An 18,373-nucleotide genomic window follows, 5' to 3' on the forward strand; every position below is an offset into this window, starting at 1 on the left:
ACACCAAATTGGGTGGCCAAAGTCATGCAATACCCTCCAGTGACAGCTGTTAAATAATTTAAGACTAGTCTGTGTTGCACCAATTCTTTCTTGTACGCTTGCAATTCCCTACCTGTGTACCTGAATGTGTCATCATACATCTCGGTGATATTATCTATTAATTTAGCGAGATCTTGCATACATCTAAAATTTTGTGTACCCCGAGCGATCCTGGTGGGATCCAATGTTAGCAAAACTTGAAAGCCAGTTGTCTCACTGATTAACTGAGTGGCTTTATGCACATCACCAGATATTTCTTTTGTCTCTGTGTTCATACTGTGTGTGAAGATATGGTGATGGTGTGTCTTTATGAGTACCAAGCTTTTCACCATGTGTAAGGGTCATAACTTCTGGAATTACTCTTCCCAAATAACACAAACCTTTGGAACTTGGAGAGAGCCACTTATACGCTTTCATTCCACATATAAAATATACATCGTTGGGGAGAACATAAGGAATAGTGAACATCAGTAACCCACACATTCCCCTAGCAAGTGATCCTACTTCAGGTTCTCCCATTTGACTCATACAAGTTTCTCATTGTAATATCTTGGCACAATATCCTTCTGGTACCCTACCAATCATTTCTTTGGTGGAACTTAGTGTATATTTATACTGGAAGTGTCTTCCACCTACCCTAATAGTGCGCAACAGTTCATAATTTATAGGCTCACGATCAGCTCTTAGTGAGAAGGTCATCGTCTGATTATTCCAGGTCACCTCCCAACTTCCTGGTTCATTTGAGTTGGTGATGTTTAAACATAAAAGTGATTTATCTACTTGGTACTGGTGGAGTTGAAAATGGGGTGGTTTGGTATTAAGAAATTTTCCATCTAGTGCATGTCCTCTTTGTGATTCTATAATGTCAGAGACATTTAATGGGAATGGCACTAATCCTACATTATGCTGTCCTTGGGGTACGTGAGAACACACCCAACAATTGGTTGGTTCAAAATTTTGCCCACCATGGTGTGATAGTCCTCTAAAAGATACCCACCTCAATACTGATTACTTAGGTTGACACTGTTGGATGCATCTCTTGTTGACTACGGACCCACAGAACTCACCCATACAATAATCCTCAGATGATAGACCTTCACACTGTCTCCGAGTATCCAAAATAGCAGATCTCTTAACATTTACAGTACTAAGATTGGTCAGACACTCCCCTGATTGGCATAGCACTCCTCCTCTCGACTCCACTCCATCAATACTGCCATTAGCTCCAATCTCCTCAATCGATCCCCCGTCACAGAAACCAGAGATCCCTGAACAAACCAGGATGATGGAAACTCTGGAAGAGAATACAAAAATTAACACAGCAGACCAGTCCATTGCCGTAGCAAGGACCTGAAAATTTCTTTAGTTCAGATATCTCACTGCAACCTTTTAACCCTCCCGGAACAAGCTCGCGATTGACAGGTCCACGTTATCAGCCTCGTTTCTGCCTTGTTTCTCCACTGGTTTGTTGACCTTCTTGCAGTGAGTGGAATGGACCCAGGTATCGCTCTCGACCACCTTCAAAGATGTGGTACTCATCAGCAACACCTGATACGGACCTTCCCAACGAACAGTCAAACAACCTGAACGCAAGAAATTTCTGATCATAACATATTCTCCAGGTTCAACTTAATGACAGTTTGTTTCAGGCATATCATGGGACAACAATTTCAGTTTCTGCTGTTGCTGTTTTAACTGTTTACTCATTGTTAGAAGATACCTTACAGTTACCTAGTTGTTACCTTTCAAATCTTCCTGCAGACTTATAATCAAATGAGGTTGTCTGCCAAGCAGTATTTCAAAAGGGGACAGATTTAGAGGGGGGTCTAGGAGTGGTCCTTATGCTATGTAGGACTAACGGTAATGCCTCAGCCAATCCTAGTCCAGTTTCTGCCGTGATTTTACTTAATTTGTTTTTAATAATGCCGTTCATCCTCTCCACCTTGGCACTGGCTTGTGGTTGGTAGGGGGTATGAAGTCGACTGTTATTACCCATCAGTTTACACATATTTTGAAAAACATCACCTGTGAAATGAGTGCCCCTATCACTCTCGATAATTTTAGGGATACCGTATCTGCATACAAATTCCTGAACAATTTTCTTGGCAGTAAACGCAGCAGTATTAGTGGCAGCTGGGTATGCCTCAACCCAATTGGAAAACACATCAGTGCACACTAATACATACTTGAGATTCTTGCAAGGTGGTAATTGGATGAAATCAATTTGTATTACCTGGAAAGGTCTGTCAGTCGGAGGTATGTGGGATGGTACAGTAGGGATCGTTTTCCCAATGTTTTTCCTCAAGCAGGTCAGACAGGACATTGCTCTCTTTTCCGCTTGAGAAGAAAAACCCGGTGCGCACCAGTATGCTCACACCAATTTACACATACCTTGCTTTCCCATATGAGTCAGACCATGTGCTGCCTCAGTCAGGCTTGTTTAGTATGCATTGGGAGCCGCTGGCTTACCTTGTCCATCTCTCCAGAGTCCAGAGGACTCTTGCCCACATCCCTTGGACCTCCAGACTGACTTTTCCTGGATAGAACACAAACTTTGCATCTCAATTAATTTCAGCATATAAGCTGTTTGGAAAGTCATCATTTGTTCAGTTGGCACATTAATTTTTAACCCTGCTGCCCATTTTGCAGCTTCATCTGCCCTGTTGTTGCCCAGTGACACCGGATCTTCCTCACATGTATGAGCTTTACACTTAATTACTGTCACTGCCTTTGGCAATTGGATTGCTGTTAGTAGTCCTTTTATATGTTTGGAATGTGCAATTGGTGTGCCTGCTTCTGTCATAAATTTTCTCAGACGACATAAGGCACAGAACACGTGTACTACCCTGAAGGCATACCTAGAGTCAGTGTAGATATTAGCAGATTTACCTTCCGCTAATTCACACGCTCTCTTTAGTGTCACCAGTTCCGCCACTTGGGCCGAGTGTGGTGGGCCTAAAGGTTTGGCTTCTATAACGTCCTCGTCATTTACCACAGCATAACCTGTACATAACTCTCCAGTGTCAGTTTGTCTATGACAACTCCCACCTGTGTAAAATATCACATCTACATTTTCTAAAGGTGTATCCCGTATGTCAGGTCTTGCAGTAAAGGTTTGATTCAGATTTTCCAGACAATCATGTGCATCAATATACCTGCAGAACTCACCTGTTGCCAGCGGCTCACCTCTCTCCATACTTTGTGCATCATGTTGCACATATGGTAACTACGTACATGGATTTAACGTACTGCACCTTTTGATGGTGATGTTTGCAGGTGCTATTAAGGCTAGTTCCCATTTTGTGAACCTAGCTGAGGAGACATGTCTGGTTTGGGCAGTGTTTAGCAAAGCAGATACAGCATGGGGTGTATAGACAATCATATCATGGTCTAGTACCACATACTCACTCTTACTGACAAATAGAGCAGTTGCTGCTACACTTCTTAAACAAATTGGGAGTGATCTTGCCACAGTGTCCAATTGTGCACTGTAGTATGCTACGGGCCTACTGGCATCACCATGTTTTTGTGTGAGGACACCTGCTGCACAACCATCGGCTTCCATACAATACAAATCAAAAGGTTTTTCATAATCAGGTATTCCCAATGCAGGTGCTCTTGTCAGACTATCCTTAAGATTAAGGAAAGCCTGCTCTGATTCCTCTGTGTGTATGACACGATCGGGCTTTGAGGAAGAGACTAAGGACCTCATTCAGAGTCGGTCGTTACGGCCGCACAGTCGTACGCCACCTATGTTCGCTAAACTGCGCATGCGTAAAGTTTGCAATGCGCGTGCGCAAGCTAGCCACTACTATCAGAAATTTCTCTCTCCTTGAACACAGCCAGGTCGGTAGTTTGAGTGACAGATTGAGGCGTTTGTGGGTGGTAACAGGGGAAGGTGCTTGAAAACGGGGGAGTGGAGATCCAAATGCAGGCGTGCCTAATTATGCAAACGGCATTTTATGGGAGTGCATAATTAATAAAGTAGTGTCATGGCACACGTGACATGGGTGTTTTTTACACTGACATGATCGTAGAGCTTAAGAGAGGGTATGGTCAACCTTAAGCTCTACGACCAGTTCCGATGGTTCCCGATGGTCTCGATTAATCCTTATATGGCCGGAGATGACGTGTAATGCGTACGAGAAGGGGGCGTATTTTTTATCTTCCGGCCGCTTCCTCCCCTTTGTCGGGCAGCTAACGATCCGAACTTAGGGAAGCAACATGCGAGTGCATCATTTGCATATCCGGCCCCTTTTCCCGTACGACTGTGCGGCCGCAACGACTGACTCTGAATGAGGTGCTAAGTACTGTAATGACAAGGCCAAAATAGAAAAACCTGGGATCCACATTCTGCAGTATCCAAACATTCCCAAGAAGGTACGAATTTGCTGTTGGTTCTGCGGCAGTGTCATGTTCTGTGTGGCCTGGATTCTGTCATTTGTGAGATGTCATAACCCCTGAGTTAGGCAGTGTCCAAAATATTTAACCCTGGAATGGCATGGCTGTAGCTTGTCCTTAGCAACCTTGTGTCCTGTTTGTGAGGGATGAAGCAACAAAAGTTTAGTATCATTTAAACATGACAAACGAATCAGAACATAACAATAAATCATCCACATATTGTATTAGAACAGATCCATTGGTAGGCTGAAAAGATTGTAAACAGTCGTGTAAGGCCTGGGAGAAGATACTGGGGCTGTCTATGAAACCCTGGGGCAATCGTGTCCATGTGTATTGTACACCCCTGTATGTAAAGGCGAATAGGTACTGACAGTCAGGATGAAGAGGTACAGAGAAGAAAGCAGAACCGAGGTCAATGACAGTGAAATGGGTTGCATTGGGTGGCATCTGCATAAGGATTTGGCACTATGGTAAATTGGCTCTCTACCACCTTATTAACCCCTCTAAGGTCTTGTACCAGCCTATAACCCCTCCCACCACTCTTCTTTACAGGAAAGATGGGACTGTTGGCTACACTTGCTGTACAAACTAAAATTCCCTCCTGTAACAATCGCTCAATTATGGGATAAACCCCTAATTCTACATCCTGTTTTATTGGGTACTGGGGAATTTTAGGAGCTTGCCTACCACTTTACCATTACGGGACTTATGTTTGCCATTAATCCAGTATCCTGTCCATCCTTGGTCCAAAGTGAATCTGGAATTTGCGATAACATTTGATCTACTTGAGATGGATTTTCACTTAAACCAGTAGAGTGATACATTATCCTTTGGAGAGTGTCTAGAAATATACCATCAGGGGTACAATATATGACACATCCCATCTTACATAACAAATCCCTTCCCAGTAGGTTAGTAGGAGCCACTGCCGCAGGGAGGAAAGAATGTCTGGTATGCAATGGCCCGATAGTGACCTCCGTGGATTTTGTTAATGGATAATGTTGCACTTTACCCGTTACACCCATTGCTGGTACTGTCTCGCTGGTTACCTGTAAGTTAGCAGGAGCTTTTATCACTGACCTGGTCGCCCCTGTGTCTACAAGAAAAGGATATTTAGTACCAGCTACATCAACCATCATCACCGGTACTTCCCTAGTACTTCCCATTAACCAGACTATCTGTAGACTACAGGTATGACCTGACCCCTAGCGTTGACTCTCACTCTCCAATACAGCATTTACGGCCACAATTGGAACTGGTGACTGTTGTGGGTTTCCTGTACTCTGTGTATATCCCTTATGGGGATATCCAGGTACTCCCTGGATAGGGGGTCCTACCTTCTTCACCCTACAGTTCCTACTTACATGTCCCACTTGGTTGCAGTTAAAGCACTTTTGTGAGTGGGGTGGGTGAAAGGATTGCTTTGTGGGTTGAGCGGAAGGGAAAGATGGTGGGTGTGGGTAAGGATATTGAGGGAAATATGGTGGTTGTGGATAGTATGGGTTTTGTGGCTGTGTGTGATAAGTGGGGTAGGGTTGTGTTTGAGGTGGTGCAGGATTGGTGAGAACATGTAGCTGTGCAGGTGCATGTGTGTCTGTTGGCTGTGATGTTATAGTCATTCCTTCTAGAGCTTGAATACTAACAGCCATTAGCTTCTTGTTCTGGGTCTCTCTGTTTTTAAGGATGTTCTTATTGTGTTCAATAGCGGATTCTATGAGGGTGTCTACAGTGACTCCCCTCCAGCCAGGTTGTGAGGTCTGAACTGGGGTCTTTAGGTTCTCTTTTAGACCATCCATAAGTACAGTGACGATCATTCCCCTGTGATGAGTGCTATCTTTAATATCCTCTAACCCAGTGTACTGGGTGATAGCCTGCAGAGCTCGGTTACAATAATCCTCTGCAGATTCACTCTCTTTTTGTTTTATGGTGAAAATTTTGCTACAGTTAACTACTACTGGAAAATATACACCCAATTGAGTTATAATGCGGGAAATGTTACCTTGGTTAATTTCGTCTGTTAAGCGAACATTTCCATCCAATACACAATCCGTGATAAACTTTGTCATGTTGGTATTGCGTGGAAGAAAAGCCCTTAATACCACTCACCAATCTTTATTGGTTGGCTCATGAGCACTACCCAAATTCTTTAAAAATCTTTGGCACTTGGCTAATTCCTTTTTAGGGTCAGGGAAATCATTCATTATAGAATTTAGCTCCGCTCTTGTCCAAGGACAATGCATTGCTACCTCCCTTGTGGGCACTACACCGTTCACATCCGCATTCCAACTCAGAACTGTTATTGTCTGGATGGGATGCAAACCGGCCGTACTGCTACTTTTGACCTTGTTACCTGGCTGGGGATTTAGTCTATTACTGCTACATATAGGGTTATCAACTTCCTCTATGGGTGCAGTGGATGTTAACACTTCCTGTACAATCACTGAAGAAGATGGCGGCACCACTTGTGCTTGTTGTGGTGGAGCATCTAACATGTGTACAGCATGGGAAATGGCAGACATAACAATAGGCTCATCATCCGCATCATAAACATTTTCCTTATGATTACTTAAGAGAGGGTACAAGTTACTTGTTACATTTTTATGGGTTTTTTCAACAACTGTACCTGCACCCCCATCCGCATAGGGCAGCGGTGGTGTGTGTGAACCACTGGCAATACCTTCCACAATGCTACCTTGCCACACATGCGCGCTATCTCGTGGCGCACACACACCGCAGTTTAGCACTGCGTGTGTACTCTCCGGTAATATGCTCATGACGGTAGTTTGCATCGCATGCACACCTTTAAGCCACGCATCCCCCTCATGCTGCCATAATTTTAAACACTCGTTATATTTTACCTTTTTCATTCGAGAGCGCACCATACAGATGCTATCTCGGACATTGTTCAATACCTCCTTATCAAAGCTGCCATTCTGGGAAACGGTCTAACACTCTTCATCATCATTTTAAACCATATATCACAGTACCTAATTGCATAAGCACCATACTTAGTATGCATAATATGGTGTGCTGAACCAAGTGGCGCTCCCAACAGCAGCACATCATCTAACATCTCTACCGTACTTGGCCCCCATCTGGGAGAACCCTAAGCTGTTCAATGGAGATTTAAACTGGTGAAAGACAATGAAGATACTTTCACTTACCTGTGGACATCTTAACAGGATGCGCCCACAAACCTATGGAAGGATAGTCTAGATGCTTCCACTCACCTATGGAAGAAAGTCGAGATACCTCTACTCACCTATGGAAGAAAGTGTAGATGTCTCCACTCACCTATTCCTTTTTTGACTACCTTTCAACTGCTAGCATGTAGGAATTCCAATAACACCTACCCTTTTCAGTGATTTCGTCCACCCTCTACCCAGTTCACAATCACAATTTAGCCAAAACTGTGCGGTTCAATTACAATGCTCAAATAACCCTAACTGATCACTGAATACTGTAATCACACTGGGAGCTGAACCGAAAACAAAGACAGCAACTGCACCTGCTTATGTGTTAGAACGGTATCTACTACCGAGCTACTAGGTCGACCCTTGCACCTAGTCCTTAAGGGTCCTACGATACCCTTAACTAGGGAACTGTTGTCCCTACCAACAAATACTCACTGTTACACACCATTTTCCTCTGCAGAAAAATACACATTTTCCCAGAATATGGCAACACTGATCAATGTATTTGCAACAATGCTATCTATCAATATCACCGTGCACTCTCAACGGCTTTGTTCAAAACACATGGTAGCAATACAGGACATATGTATACGCTATTGTGCGACTAGTCGCATACACAATAATGCGACTACTGCACAACACGTATTATGACTTTTACGCTATAGTGCGACTGGTCGCATACACAATAATGCGACTTCCCTTTTTAACACAAAAAAAACTATCAATGAAGGAAAACAAACTTTTTCCTCCCTCGTCCCTGGATTCTCAATCAGCGCTCCTAAGTGTTCTCCTGCTAGGGCCTCCACCCTTTTGCTGAGAGATCGCTACCAAGTGTTACCTAGTGACCGGTAGCATGATTTCACACTGCGAGCCCCCAACTATCAATTCCTAATTAAAACCTCTATGCAATCCTGTCTATACCTTCTAAAATCCTGCCTATACTTTCTAAAATTGTCGCTATTTAGCGTAATGAGTCGCACAATAAATAAATGCTTTCAGACTTTGAATGTGGTTCCAAAGCACAAAAAAGTTATCATTCAATATAAAAACAGATGGTTACATGCTGTGCTCTAAAGACAATTAGCGCAAATAAATCATACAGACCCAAGGTACAGTTGTTATATACGCACGCGCTCTGGGCCCAGATACTGGCATCAACAGGAGAAACCTCCGTCAACAGCACAGCAAGAAGACTCAAGACTGGGGTCAGAGAGTGCACATATATACGCTTACAGGGATAGGCAATACAATAGATAAGTTTGACATGATTCCATTGGTTCTTCTTAAAGGTGCTTCTGTTACAGGATAGTTCATAGGTCAATTTGAATGGACACAAACAACCTCTAACAACCCTTTGTGTCCTTTTTCCTGCTGCATGCTAATCTAAGCTGCTAACATTACAGAGTACATTTTAGTGTTTTAACTCTCTATAGTCCATAGTTTGCAGACACATTTTGCGATCTTCTCACCGATGATACCTGAAATCTGTGGAGACACAGTGGATCAGTACAACTCCAAACACGGTCTGCTTACCATGTACTAAACTTTAGATATCAAATAACCTTTATTACACAACATTAATAATTACTGCATAAACCTTGGATATTACACTTTAATGCTAGGGAACCTTTTATGTAAGTGTGCAGTGTGTAAGTATTGGGATTTGGGAAAAGACGCTAGTTAGCGTTGTAAGACTATGTGTTTTGTGGAGTACACCATGGTACGTGTTTTGCAGGGATAATCATTTTATATGTTTTAATGACTGTATATGTATGGTGAGGACCTTTTAACTTCTTTCTATTGCGTAGGAATCGCATGACGCTAAATAATAGCATCGCCGTATGTACTTATAATGGCGAGTTTCACTAAAATGGCGCTGGGCGGCCAGTCGCAAAATGGCGCCTCATTTTCATTCACGAAATGGCAATGCCCTGATCTAATTTTAAAACGATCCTGTCTCAGCCAATTATCCAGCTTCGACAATAAGCTCTACTTCCAAATACACGTAGGAGACTGATATTTGGCAATTTACCAGTCCATGCCTTCAATGGTGTCTTGTCATTGACTGCCACTCACTTAAACGTAAACAGCTATTTGTACTGATTTGGCCCAAAATCTTTTGTCAAGACTTGAATCATTCAGCATAGCTTGAGTTCTTTCAACTATTGTACTATTTGTTCCTTCACTTACACCATTATGTTCCAGCAGAGCCGTAAAAAGACTTTTTGGTGCTCTGTGCCAGAAAGAGCATTGACGCCCCCCTCATTTTTCAAAGGGACATAATGCAGCCAAAAAAGGGGAATGGCCTCATGGGGAGGGGCCAGGGAAGAGGTAGGGTAGGCCAGGAGATGCTGGGGATGAAATAAGAGGAAGCTACAAGTGAGAATGATAATAAACAGAAATTTTACAGGCCCAAACAGGTCCCCCTGTCCTGTGGTGCCCTGTGCGATGGCACCGGCCACACTACCCTAGCTACGGCCCTGTGTTCCAGTGTAGTGGCGTTAATTAGCTGAAGTTTTATGGCTTTTTCTCTTAGTTAATTGGCCAGATCTTTATTCTCATGTTCTCCATCATTGTCAGATCTTGGTACGATCAGTTTCCGTTTGGTTTTCTATGAGGCTTTTGTACACTTTGAACTTATTTCTTGCTTCGCTTTTGTTTCTTAGGAAATAAATGGGTCATCCTTGTAGCATCATCAATGAGTGTCATGAATTAATGTTTCGCACTCATGGATTCTACCTCCATTGATCTACACACATCTGTATGCACTAACTCCAATAGCACTTGTGCTCTGGATGCAAATTTAGGAAAGGTGCAATGTGTATGTTTTCACCTCACATAGCTCTCACATGCTGGTCTTACATGACTGTGAATTGACATCCCATTTGCCATATCACTTTGAAGCTTCTGTACATTGTCATAACCTATGTATCTTACCCAGGCCCGGATTTACCGCAAGCAACCTAGGCACCTGCCTAGGGCCAGGTAGGTCTCATGCGGCCCGCAGACTCCCTGAAATCCGGCCCTGACCATCTCGCCGGTAGACATATCTGCGGTGCATTGCACCGGTGCCCGCGGAAATGATGAAGGAGCCCACAGCGACACTGACAGCCGTGCTAATAATGATTCACACTGACTCATTACAGTACACTGCGGCCAGCCATAACAACAAAGAAGGAGGGGCAGTCTGGCCCGCCTCCTCTCCCCTATCATGTCCATCTCCTCTTACATCATCCTCTACGAGAGCCAATCACAGCTCGCAGCCTGGCAGCCAATCAGCGGCGGCCACGTGGTCGCTTCTAATTGGCTGTCAGTCCGCGAGCTGTCACAGAGGTGGAGCTAAAATGAGAATGCCTGAGGAGCAGCCAGTTATGCTGGTAAGGGAACGGTGCGCAAGCGGTTACTGGAGCACAGCGATGTGAGCCTGTGTGTGCCTGTGGTGGTGCTTTGTGAAGCAGGGAGGTGCAGTGGTGTGGGGAGGTGCAGTGGTGTGGGGAAGTGTAGTGCTATATGGGGAGGTGCAGTGGTGTGGGTAGGTGCAGTGCTATGTGGGGATGTGCAGTGGTGTGGGGAGGTGCAGTGCTGTGGGGAGGTGCAGTGATGTGGAGAGGTACAGTGCTGTGTGGGGAGGTGCAGTGGTGTGGGGAGGTACAGTGTGGTGTGGAGAGAGGTTCTGTATTGTGTGGAGAGGTGCTGTGTGGTGTGGGGAGGTGCAGTTCTATGTGGTGTGGGGAGGTGCAGTGCTGTGTGGTGTGGGGAGGTGCAGTGCTGTGTGGTGTGGGGAGGTGCTGTTCTGTGTGGTGTGTGGAGGTGCAGTGCTGTGTGGGGAGGTACAGTGCTGTGTGGGGAGGTACAGTGCTGTGTGGGGAGGTGCAGTGGTGTGGGGAGGTACAGTGCTGTGTGGGGAGGTGCAGTGGTGTGGGGAGGTACAGTGCTGTGTGGGGAGGTGCAGTGGTGTGCAGAGGTGCAGTGTGGTGTGGAGAGAGGTTCTGTATTGTGTGGAGAGGTGCTGTGTGGTGTGGGGAGGTGCAGTTCTATGTGGTGTGGGGAGGTGCAGTGCTGTGTGGTGTGGGGAGGTGCAGTGCTGTGTGGTGTGGGGAGGTGCTGTTCTGTGTGGTGTGGGGAGGTGCAGTGCTGTGTGGTGTGGGGAGGTGCAGTTCTGTGTGGTGTGGGGAGGTGCAGTGCTGTGTGGTGTGGGGAGGTGCAGTTCTGTGTGGTGTGGGGAGGTGCAGTGCTGTGTGGTGTGGGGAGGTGCAGTGCTGTGTGGTGTGGAGAGGTGCAGTGCTGTGTGGTGTGGAGAGGTGCAGTGCTGTGCTGTGTGGGGAGGTGCAGTGGTGTGGGGAGGTGCAGTGTGGTGTGGAGAGAGGTTCTGTACTGTGTGGAGAGGTGCAGTGCTGTGCAGTGTGGGAAGGTGCAGTTCTGTGTGGTGTGGGGAGGTACGGTGCGGGGAGGTGTTCTGTGAGGGGAGGAAGTGGGGGTATGGTAATATAAGAGGGGCTCAGGATTTGGGCCTCCCTAAGTAAAGCCCCCCTAATATTTCCATACCCCCACTTCAAAATTTTCACTTCGACCACTGCTTCTGAGACTGTTGTTACCAGGGGTCCGACGTCACAATCTACTGACTGGCACTGGCATAAAAACCAGAGGAGAGGAGTTCTACAGCCAGCGTTAGGTCTAAAGTCAGGCATGCCGGTCCGTCTCTATTTGGGCTCCTGCTGTGTTGGCCAGGGGATAATACTTACCTGCTGTAGCTTCACAAGGACTGCATGAAAGGTCAGTTCTTCACTAGCAGTTAACTCCTGATTTTCTCTCTCTTCCACTAGCATTATTTTTCCTCAGAAATTTACCCCCTTTACTCCCTCACTCAGAGACCTAATATACCCTTTGCCTGTCACTCACTGCTTCTCCTTGTAATCCTGTTCCCATCATACTCTCCATATCACCTTCTGCCAGTCCCATCACCCTTCTCCCTTTCATCCATCCTCCATCATCTCCTTGTTTCCAAATGCCTCTCCCTGTCACCCTCTTTCACCTACTCTCCGTCACCCTCTTTCTCTCCGGTACCCTCTCCCTGTTACCCACTGCTTCTTCCTATCACCCTCTGCTTGTCACCTTCTCCCTGCCCCCCTCTCCCTGTCACCCACTGCTTCTCCTTGTCACCCTATCACCCTCTGCTTGTCAACCTCTGCCTCTCTTTGACACCCTCTCCCTTTCACCAATTCTCCATCATCCTCTGCCTTTCCCTGTCACCCTCTCCCTTTTACCCACTCTCCATCACCCTCTACCTCTCCCTGTTATCTTCTCCCTGTCATCCACTGCTTCTCCCTGTCACTCACTGCTAGTCACCCTTTCCCCATCTCCCTCTGGCTCTCCCTGTCCTCCTCTCTCTGTCTGTCATGCTCTGCCTCTCCCTGTCACCCTCTGCCTCCCCCTGTCACCCACCGCCATGGGGCATATTGTGATATATATATATGTGTGTGCTTATGATCATTCATTTATATGGCACCGCAAGGTTTTCACAGAACCTAACAAAGTATATGAATTGTTTGAGGGACGGTGGGCCCAAAACCAGTATCTTGCCTAGGGCCCCATGAGGTCTTAATCCGGCTCTTGTCCTACCCGCCTGTGCCACAGCACCATTGATTGGTTGGATTCAGCACCTACCATTACACAACACTCCACTAAGGTATATAGTTTTTGATACCAGGCTGCTATAACAATTACAGTCCCTCTATGGTTTGTCGAAGCTGGATTATTGACTGAGACAAGATCAGTTTAAAATTGGTTCGCAGCGACGCCATCTTGCGACTGGCCGCAAGATGCCATCTTGGAAATGAGATCGCAAGATGCCATTTTGCGAATGGCCGCCTAAGCGCCATTTTAGATAAACTCACACTTTATTACATGTGGCGATATTACTATTAGCATCATGCGATTGCATCTGTGACCATCGCCATAAGTTACGGCGATTCATCAAAAGCCCATTTCACGACTTTACGTAGTTTGGGTGCTCTGGATAAAATGTGTGTATTATTATAATTCCCCTAAAGGATATATTTCAGAAATGGCTGTACAGTATGTTGAAATTGGATTGCATTAGCTAAACAGAGCAAATGGCCACGTGACAACTAGCCTGTGAAGACAAGCTTCATGGACATAACGTCTGCTCTCACTCCATGTGGCCCTGCTCGAATACAGCAAGAGGGTTGTTTGTAGCACCTTACATTAGCAGGCTTCTTACAATAAAATACCGTCAAAGCCAAGAGTGTTATCTGAGGTTTGGGTCTTGTAGCTGTGCTAATTTGCATCCACACAGGCCCTGGGAGAACAAAGACCAGTATTTTGGAGCCTGAAAAGGGTGGGGGCTGCTGGGGCATGAGCAAGTCATGGAACTATAATGCTCAGCATTCCACACTGCTAGGTGTTCTCATACACACATTAATATGCACAATTGCGCTGTTAACTAGTCGCATATTAGCGAATGCATAAGATCCTGTATGAAAACGCTGAATATTAGCTTCATGCACACGCATCTATCCCAAGTTAACTAGCGTCTTTACATCAAACCCCACATACTCACACATTACATATTCACATACAAGGTTCCATAAGCTTTAAGGTATAAGATTCAAGTATGCACATTTACTATAATTGCTATGAAATAAAGATTATTTCGTAACTAAGGTTTTATACGTGATAAGTAAGCCATGTTTGGTATTGTACTGATGCGGACTTATTTTACAGTATTCCGGTAATATCGATGGAGAGATCGCAACATGCATTCTCAACTTATGGACCGCAGAGACTTCAAACAACAAAATGCACATTATATGAACAACTTTTAGGATTTGCCTGGGGCGGGAAACCAGAGACCACCAGTTGTTAGAGGCTGCATCGTGTCTATTTGAACCAACCTGTTAAATGCCTTGTAACATATGCCCTCTCCTTTAGGACCAATGGTATTAGCAACAAACTTCTCTATTGTGTTGTTTATTTCTGGGGGGTATAAATATGTGTGCTCTGACCCTGGGTTCCTAGTCTTCATGCTGAATGCTGATTGACGAGGGGTTTCTTGCTGATGCCTAACATCTGGACCAGAGAGCGCTGCGTATGTATAATTGTACTTGGGTCTGTATAATCTCTTTGCACTAAGATTATATGAGGATCATAGCGTGTAACTGCCGTACTTTTACTTGAATAATACTTTGTGCTTTGGAACCACAGGTTCTAGGTCTGGAGTCTTTATTTACTGTATAACTGCATACGCAAATTAGTGTCATCCTTAGAGGTTTATAGGCAGGATATTAGAAGGTATGGGCAGGATATTAGAAGGTATAGGCAGGGGTATATAGAGGTTCATAGGCAGTATCCTTAGTTGGGGGCTCATAGTGAAGTCACTTACCCACTCACACGGCACTTACGGTTATCGATTTCTCACCAAACGGTGGAGTGGCCACATGCAGGGTTTACCTGCAACCGCTCGGTGCTGAGAGATCGCTACCCATTTTCGTGTGAGCCAGGGACGCTGACTAGAATCCAGGGACAAGAGAGGAAAAAGTTTGTTTTCCTTTGTTGATAGAACCTAGCATTTAAAGGGGTTCCGCAGTATTGAACACGTGGCTGAGTCACAGTTTTGCGCACAGTAAAGATGCACTTTTGTGTACGCAGCTAAGGTTGTCATACGGTTGTGTGGTAGTCGCATTATTGTGTAAACGACTGATCACACAATAGCGTATACGTACTTCCGGTCGTGCTGCCACTTGTTTAAACAAAGCCGTTGAGGTTTACATTCTTTGCAATTGTTGTCAATATCTGGGTTAACATGTATTTTTCTGCACAGGAAAAAAAAGTGTGTAACAGTGAGTATTTGTTGGTAGGGGTAACTTGTTCCCTAAAGTTAGTGGTACCGTATGACCTTTAAGGGCTAAGTGCTAGCCGCTCTGTAAGCAGCTTACCGTTCTATACACAGTAGCAGGTGTACATGTTGTCTTTGTTGTAGAGAGGTGCGTGGAAGTAGCCGACTTAAACTTCCATAGGTGTGGAAGTTGCCTTCTTAAATCTTATCCGGGTGGGTGGAGTAGCCTTCTTCAAATCTTCACAGGTGTGTGGGTGCTGCCGTTAAATCGTCCACAGGTAAGTGAAAGTATCTTGACTGTCTTTCACCAGTTTAAATCTTTATTGAAAAACATATGAGTTGTCTCAGAATGGGAGCCATGCAAACAATAGAGATGTTAGACAATGATGTGCTGCTAATGGAAGCGCCGTTTGGATCGGCCCATCGTATTATGCATACTAAGTACGGTACTTATGCAATAAGGTTTTGTGATGTATGGTTTAAAATGACGATGAAGAGTGTTAGACCGTTTCTCAGAATTGGTAGTTTTGATAAAGATGTATTAGATAATGTCCGGGATCACATCAGTCTGATGCGCTCCCGAGAGAAAAAGGTCAAATATTATGAATGTTTAAAGTTGTGGCAGCATGAAGGGGATGCGTGGCTTAAAAATGCGCAAGCAACACAAACTAGCGTTGCCATCGCATTGCCAGAGAATACATCCGCGAAGCTGAATTGCAATGCGGGCGTGCCACGTGCGGCAAGGTAGCGTTGTAGAAGGTATTGCCAGCAGTTCACGCACACCACCCCCACCTTATGTGGATGGAGGTGCAAGTACAGTCATCAAAAATTCCCATAAAAATGTAACAAGCAATTTGTACCCTCTCTTAAGCAACTATAAAGAAAATGTTCATGATGTGGATGATGAGCCTATTGTAATGTCTGCCATTCCCATGCTGTACAGATGATAGATGCTGCATCACAACAATCCTGAGTGGTGCCGTCATCTCCATCAGTAACAGTAAGGGAAGTGCTAACACCCTCAGCACCCGTAGAGGAAGTTGTTAATACCATACGTAGCAGCAACAGATTAAACCCCCAGCCAGGTAACAAGGTCAAAGTTAGCAGCGCTACCGGTTTGCATCCCATTCGGACAATAACTGTTCCGAATGGAAATGCAGATGCGAACGGTGTAGTGCCCTCAAGGGAAGTAGTAATGCATTGTCCTTGGACAAGAGCAGAACTAAATTTCATCATAAATGATTTCCCCGATCCCAAAAAGGAACTAGCCAAATGTCAGAGATTTTTGAGGAATTTGGGTAATTCTCATGAGCCAACTAATAAAGATTGGCGTGTGGTGTTAAGGGCCTGTCTACCACGCAATACCGATGTGACAAAATTTGTCACGGATTGTGTATTGGATGGTGACGTTCCCTTATCAGACCAAGTAAACCAAGATAATATTACCCGGTTTCAGGCCTCACAGCTTGGCTGGAGGGGAGTCACAATAGATACCCTCATAGAATCTGTCATAGAACATGATAAAAACATCTAAAAAAAAAGAGAGACCCAGAGCGAAAAACTAATGGCTGTCAGTATCCAAGCTCTGGAAGGAATGACTGTAATATCACAGCCAGTAGACCCACCTGCACTATACTAACACTTGCACCTGAACAATTACACGTCCTAACCAATCCCACACCACAGCACACACATCCTTACCCCACATATCATACACAACCACAGGTCCCATGCTACCCACAAATTTCATACCTCCCACCATACCCTTATCCTCCATATTCCTACCCATACCCACCATCTTTCCCTCTTGCTCAACTCCCACAACAATCCTTTCATCCACCCCATTCAAAAAGATGTTTTAACTGTCACCAAGTGGGACACATAAGTAAGTACTGCAAAGTGAAGAACACCACACATGAACACGGGTTTCCCATGGGTTCATAGGCAATCCCACTATCTTCTCCCAGGCCTTATATGATTGTTTACAATCTTTTCAACCTGCCAATGGATCTGTTCTAATGTAAAATGTGGATGATTTATTGTTGTATTTAGGTAATGTTTAAATGATATTTAACTGTTGTGCTTTATCTCTCACACACAGGACACAAGGTTGCTAAGGATAAATGGCAGCCATGCCAGGCTAAGGTCAAATACTCGGAATACTATCCAACCCAGGGGCCAAGGCATTATTAACAAGATATTAATAACAGTAGCTATTAATAACAAGATTTAATTGCAGGAACCTGTATGCAGATACTATGGGCTTCATTCAGAGGCGGCTGTACGGTCTACGACTGCACGGTCACCTCGATGTTTGTCCAGTGTGCATGCGCACGAGGGAGCCGGCTCCTTTGTGCGCATACGTGAGACCTGCTACGACCGACAGCGCCGGTCGTAGCGGGTCTCTTTCCAAAGGGGGTGAGCTGTCGATGTTGATTGACAGCTTGCCCCATTTGGAAGGCGGCCCGGGGGGGTGGCAGCCCAAACGGAGGCATTCCCATGGGAATGCCTGCCATTTGGGGGAGGCACCACTGACATCACTAGTGAAGTCAGTGGAGAGCTTCCGGCTCTGACAGAGCCAGAAGCTCTCCGGGGCTTACGACAAGTGAGACCCTACCCTTGGGTCTCTTCGTAAGCCCCAATGGTCGCGATGGTCTATGACCATCGCAACCATCACCCTAGTGGTTGATAGAGCTGTGGGTGTAAACCCACAGCCTAATGAATGAAACAGAGGCGGCCGGTCAGGATGCAAGCGGCCGCCAAGTTTCTGAGCGACCGCTTGCATCCTCCGACCACCTCTGAATGAGGGCCTATATGCCTAGAATTATTCAAAGTGATAGGGGGACTCATTTTACAGGTGACGTTTCCCAGAACATGTGTAAGG

General features: G+C 45.3%; 1 protein-coding gene across 1 annotated transcript in view; it reads right to left on the reverse strand.

Moving 5' to 3' along the window:
• LOC148525061 (carbohydrate sulfotransferase 9-like) overlaps positions 1-18,373 on the reverse strand; it is a 59,903-nt gene that overhangs the window by 16,993 nt on the left and 24,537 nt on the right. The gene's annotated exons all lie outside the window — the stretch shown is intronic.

Source organism: Taudactylus pleione, unplaced genomic scaffold, assembly GCF_031769625.1.
Source record: "Taudactylus pleione unplaced genomic scaffold, aTauple2 ptg000113l, whole genome shotgun sequence".
Taxonomy (NCBI): domain Eukaryota; kingdom Metazoa; phylum Chordata; class Amphibia; order Anura; family Myobatrachidae; genus Taudactylus; species Taudactylus pleione.